The sequence below is a fragment of the Pinus tabuliformis genome, chromosome 1_2 (assembly GCF_031772625.1).
Source record: "Pinus tabuliformis cultivar Carrire ecotype Pingquan chromosome 1_2, CPIR1, whole genome shotgun sequence".
In the NCBI taxonomy this organism is placed as follows: domain Eukaryota; kingdom Viridiplantae; phylum Streptophyta; class Pinopsida; order Pinales; family Pinaceae; genus Pinus; species Pinus tabuliformis.
Genome location: NC_142298.1, coordinates 1,147,163,864 through 1,147,169,863, shown reverse-complemented (window position 1 = coordinate 1,147,169,863; position 6,000 = coordinate 1,147,163,864).

Here is a 6,000-nt window from a genome sequence, read left to right as displayed (position 1 = left end):
TGCAGTAAAAGGAAGCGTTCAACAAAATTTCAGCTCTCGGCAAAGGAATAAGGGATCAAATGTTTCTCAGGTGAATCGCCCTTATCACATTCAAAGGGAAATATAAACAAGAAGGTACTTCACTCCCAGAAACTTTTACTTTAATGGTCAACGATTCACTTGTCATCATTTTGGTCATAAGGTTTCCTAGTGTGTTTATTAAACTATCATGACTAGAGAAGCTAGAAAACAAAAGAATGAGACTGTGTTAATGAAATACTCTTACAATACCTTCTCGCCTCTTCAATATTAATCTGAATGTTCTCTTTGCAATAAATTTGGGCATAGAGAAGCTGAATGTAGAAGAAAAATATGATCTACTCTTTAGAATGAACAAAAAGCAACAACATCTAAGGTATGGAAAAAGAAAACCATAGAATCTAAGAATTGTGGTTTAGCTTTATATGCAGGAGATCAAGAAAATTTGTGGTACATTGACAGTGGATGTTCAAAACATATGACAAGTGATAAAGATAATTTTATGTCCTTTAATGAAATAAAGAAAGAAAATAATGTAACATTTGGAAATAATTCACCTGCTACTATCAAAGGAAAATGAATTGTTTTGCTAAAAGAAAAGGTTAAAGATGGAAATGTTTTGTTTGTTGATGGATTAAAACATAACTTATTGAGTGTTATTTAGATGTGTGATCAAGGGCATGAGGTGGTTTTCAGATCAAAGAATTGTGTGGTACGAAATCTCGATACAGGTAAGATCATAATAAAGGGAACGAGAACTCCAGGTAATGTCTATGTCTTGGAAGGCAGTTTAGAACATTGTTACTTGAGAAAATCAGAAAAAAGTTGGCTCTGGCACATAATATTGGGACACCTAAGATTTTCAGTAAACTACATAAGTCAAGCAGAATGGGCGCAGTTTGTGACCTGCCTAACATCTCTCTACCAGAAAGTACCATAACATAATCATGTCAATGGAGTAAGAAAACCAGGGTGCAGTTTAATTCTAAATAAGGTACTTCAAGTAAGTCACTTGAACTTATTCATATTGACCTATGTGGTCCTATGAGAAAGAAGTCTCCTCGGGGGGGACAATACTTCATATTATTCATTGATGATTTTACTCGTATGTGTTGGATTGGCTTATTAAAACATAAATATGAAGCATTTGATAAATTTAAAGTCTTCAAAGCTCTAGTATAAAATGAGTTAGATTTGAAAATAAAATGTCTTAGATCTGATAGAGGAGAATTTATATCATATGATTTTTTCGACTTTTGTGAACAACATGGCATCAAGAGGCAGTTTTCTATAGCTAAAACTCCTCAACAAAATGGAGTGGCAGAAAGAATGAACAAAACAATCCAACAAATGGCACGTGCCATGCTTGATGATTCTGGAACACCTCATACCTTATGGGGGGAAGTAGCACATACAACAATAAATATCCTCAACAAAGCTCATATTCGGGTAAACAGTGACAAAAATCCTCATGAACTATGGTTTGGTAAACCTCCAACTATCAAGCATTTTAGAGTCTTTGGAAGAAAATGTTACATAAAGAATAATGATGATAAACTTGGAAAGTTTGAAGCTAGAGCTGATGAATGAATTCTCCTTGGATACTCCTCTAGAAGCAAAGGATATAAATGCTACAATAAAAGACTTCAAAATATTATTGAATGCATTGATGTTGTGATTGATGAAGCATCCACAGGTACCAAAAAGGAAGCACCAACAGATGACGAATATACTCCTACAACAAGCCAAAAGAATGTTGGAGAAGGAATCAATGAAGCATTAGAAGAAGAAATTGACAATACAAAAGCATAAGAAAAGACTCCATCAAGGTATGTTCAGAAAAATCATCCAGAATCTCAAATTCTAGGTGATAAGGAATCTGGAGTACAAACTAGAAGAACTCTTGTTGGAACTTCTAGTTATCTAGCCTTATTATCCACAATTGAACCACAAAATGTAAATCAAGCTAGCAAAGATGAATTTTGGGTTAAGGCTATGGATGAAGAACTTGACCAAATAGAAAAGAACCATACATGGGAATTAGTACCAAGACCTCATAATAAAAAATTTAATGGGACAAAATGGGTATTCAAAAACAAACTAAATGAAAATGGAGAGGTAATTAGAAACAAATAAAGACTTGTATGCAAAGGCTATGCCGAACAAGAAGGAATAGACTTTGAAGAAAAGTTTTCACCAGTAGCCAAGCTTAAAGCCATAAGAATGTTGCTTTCATTTTCAAGCTTTCATAAATTCAAAGTATATAAAATGGATGTTAAATCTGCATTTCTGAATGGGGACCTAGAAGAAGAAGTTTATATTGAGCAACCTGAAGGGTTCATTCTAGGAAATGATAAAAACCTTGTTTGCAAACTCAAGAAGGAATTATATGGGCTAAAACAAGCTCCTCGTGCATGGTATTATCGCCTTGACAAATATCTTCAACAACAAGGTTTCACTAAGGGATCTGCAGATAACAATCTATATATAAAGATGGATGATGGTAAACTTTTAATAGTTGTTTTTTACGTAGATGACATCATATTTGGAAGCAATGAAGATTCTATGAGTCAAATATTTTCCTCAGTCATGCAGCAAGAATTTGAAATGTCATTACTTGGTGAACTAACATACTTTCTTGGTCTTCAAGTTCAGCAAGCAAAGAATGGAATCTTTCTCTCGCAGACTAAGTACCTCAAGCAGATTTTAAAGAAGTATGGAATGGAAGACTATAAACATGTATGCACACCAATGGTAATAGGTTGTAACCTCAGTTCACATGATGATTCTCCTTCAATAAATCAACCAGAATACAGATCTATGATCAATAACTTGCTCTACCTTACATGGACAAGACCAGACACCATGCATGCAATTGGGATTGTTGGACGGTTTCAAATAAATCCTAAAGAAACTCATATCCATGCAGCCAAGAGAATATTTAAGTACCTACAAGGAACTCAAGATTATGGTCTATGGTATCCCAAAAATGCAAGTTTTTCTCTTCATGCTTACACAGATGCAGATTGGGTAGGTAATGTTGGGTATTGGAAAAGTACTAGTGGAGGAGCATTCTATTTGGGACCCTGCTTGGTATCATGGTTCAACAAAAAAGAAGCTACATTTCTTTATCTACTACTGAAGCAGAATATGTTGTTGTTGCATCTTGTTGTACTCAACTTCTATGGATGATGCAAACATTACAAGATATTCAAATCACTTATCCTCAACCTATACCTATTTTGTGTGATAACACTAGTGCCATAAATATTTCTAAAAATATTGTCATGCACTCAAAAACCAAGCATATTTCAATCAAATATCACTTTCTGAGAGAATGGGTATATGAATAAAAGGTCAAATTGAAGTATGTTCCCTCAAAGGAACAAGTTGCAGATATATTTACAAAGCCTCTTCCACGTGATTCCTTTGAATATCTTAGATAGAAACTAGGAGTGGTCTTTGCTTCATCACTTCATTAATTATTCTGATAGATCTTTCATATTCACGAGGGGAGATACATATGTTGTTTTGAAGATGTCTCCTATGGTTGTTTTGATATTCATGTTTCTTATATTACTGATAGTACATCTGATGTAGTAACAGTGAATAGGTACAGACATTACAGGCTCGGAGGGAGTTGTAGTTATGAAAAATTCAACATTTTTATTTTTGTACACGAATATTATGAAGGATAGTCATGTATATACACAAGTTCTAATCTAAACAGTAATGTATATTTCTCTATGATGAAGAAACGATGGAAAAAATTGAGGGAAAGGCTATGATATGCTTCATATAATTATTATTTGGCATTTTGGTCCTGATGTTGATTGGTTCTACTTAGAAGTGGTGTTGCCTTATGATGGTTTATGAGTTGTTGCAATGTGACATTGATGCTTTGATGAACTTACTGATTGATGAAGACACTTTGATGGCCTACGCTAATGTGATCAGATCTGACAGTGAATGGTTGACATGGGTTCAGGGCGGAGCTATGCTTCTAATATTGAATTGATGGCATTATGATTTCTTTAGCATTCTGGATAGGTATATATCATGGATGATACTAAAGACACATATGTTGTTGAATTATTTTCACACTTAATACTTATGGTGCAGACCCTATATGGTGTATGATAGTTTCTGATGACTATAATGTCCTTATTGAGGTCTTTTGTTTTGGTTATAAATGCCATATATGTCTCTTGATGTAAAGTTCATGTAAAGACATATGTTATAAATCATTGAAAAATTTAGTCATGTATGGACTATTGTGGTAAACTCATGTAATCCCATCATTTTGGGCATGTGATGTAATGTTGAGCCAAATATGTAACCCCACTATGTTGGGTGATCAATGTAAACATGAGTCATTGGTGATAGGAAATTTCATATTGGTTGAGTCATAGAGTCGTGTACTTCTTTGTATATCTTCAGAAATTTCAGCCTCTGCTCAGGGGGAGCATGGTCAATATTCGGTGTTCATACTCAACAGATCAGATCTACAATGCTCATGTCAACAAAAGGAGAGAAGCCTTCATTCAGCATTAGTCAACCCTTTTCCCTTGATGTTAAAGGGGGAGAGAGCTTGGTGTTTGGAGAATGCTTGGTGACTTGGGAGAGAAACTTGGTATATCTATAGATGTGTTTACAAGTATCTACAGGTGGTGGTGACCAAATACCAAACTGGTTTCCATCAAGTCCAAAGGGGGAGATTGTTGGAATTATAAAAAAATGTGTTGTCCTTGGTGGCAGCCTACTTAATAAAGATTTCAACATGATAAGTAGTCAGGCCAGATTGGAAGAAATATCAGTTTAGAGATAGAGGAATGATAAAGATGATGTTTTAAGAAATATATGTGGGTCCTGTGAATAAAGGTTGCATACATACGCGAGTATGGTCAAGAATAGTCATGTATAGTTTTCGTACCATTGTATTCTAAATACCAAGGGTCTTTACCATGGTATTGGCCCCTAGTAATGAGTATGACAACGAATATTTGATCCCGTCAAAGAATATCGTCGACATAACTACGGAATTGTCCTAAGGTATTGGCTAAGGCCTAAGCTATATAAGGAGATGGAGATCAAAGTGCTAAGTGTGCATGAATTGGGTTTTTGATGATTGGTTTGATGTGAAATAAGTATGCACCAAGGAGTATAATGATGGATCAAATCTATAAGATCTAAAATGAATATATATAATGAATAAGTTGCTTATGGTTTGATAGCTCTATGATGATGCTTTTATGATATATGTATGTTGTGGTGTGTGCCGAGATTTGGATTTGATAGGGGTTCTGATGTGCATCGAAGGTTTGAATCAATAATTACAGATATGTACATAGGGGTGCTTCATAAAAATTGCATACATACGTGGATCTGATTATGGATGTCGCATATACATTCTGCAGAATAAATAGTTATGTATGTGTATGTCAAGTATAAAAGGTGTGTTAATACGTGGAAATGATTTATAAGAGTTGTGTATATATGGTAGGGTTTTACAATATGAATTAATGATAATGGCTGATCTATTTTTTTATGTTTGTTGTTGTCTGTCGATGAAGTCTCTTATAATTATATGTATTTGACAATACTATTTAGCCTGAATTGATTATGAAGTAAAGTATTGACTTGTGATGATGTTGCTAGATGATAATATGTACTTGGTTCGGTGATTTATGATTGGCTTCGTATTTTCTTGGGTAATTGATTCAATGGTACAGTGATACAGATTCATCTATCAATATTTTGATATCTGTACATGGGTATGCTTAAGGGGAAATGTGCACATACACAGGTATGAGTAAAAATAGTAGCATATAAATTATGACATGTGTTTAAACAAAGTTTGCACTAAAAAAATCTGGTTTCAGTGATGAACAATATGTGGTCTGGTATTCTGATGAATGGGTATAAAGTGAAATAAGTTGGTCTAGTTGTTTGAACGAGTTATTTCTATGTTTGACCTGGTGA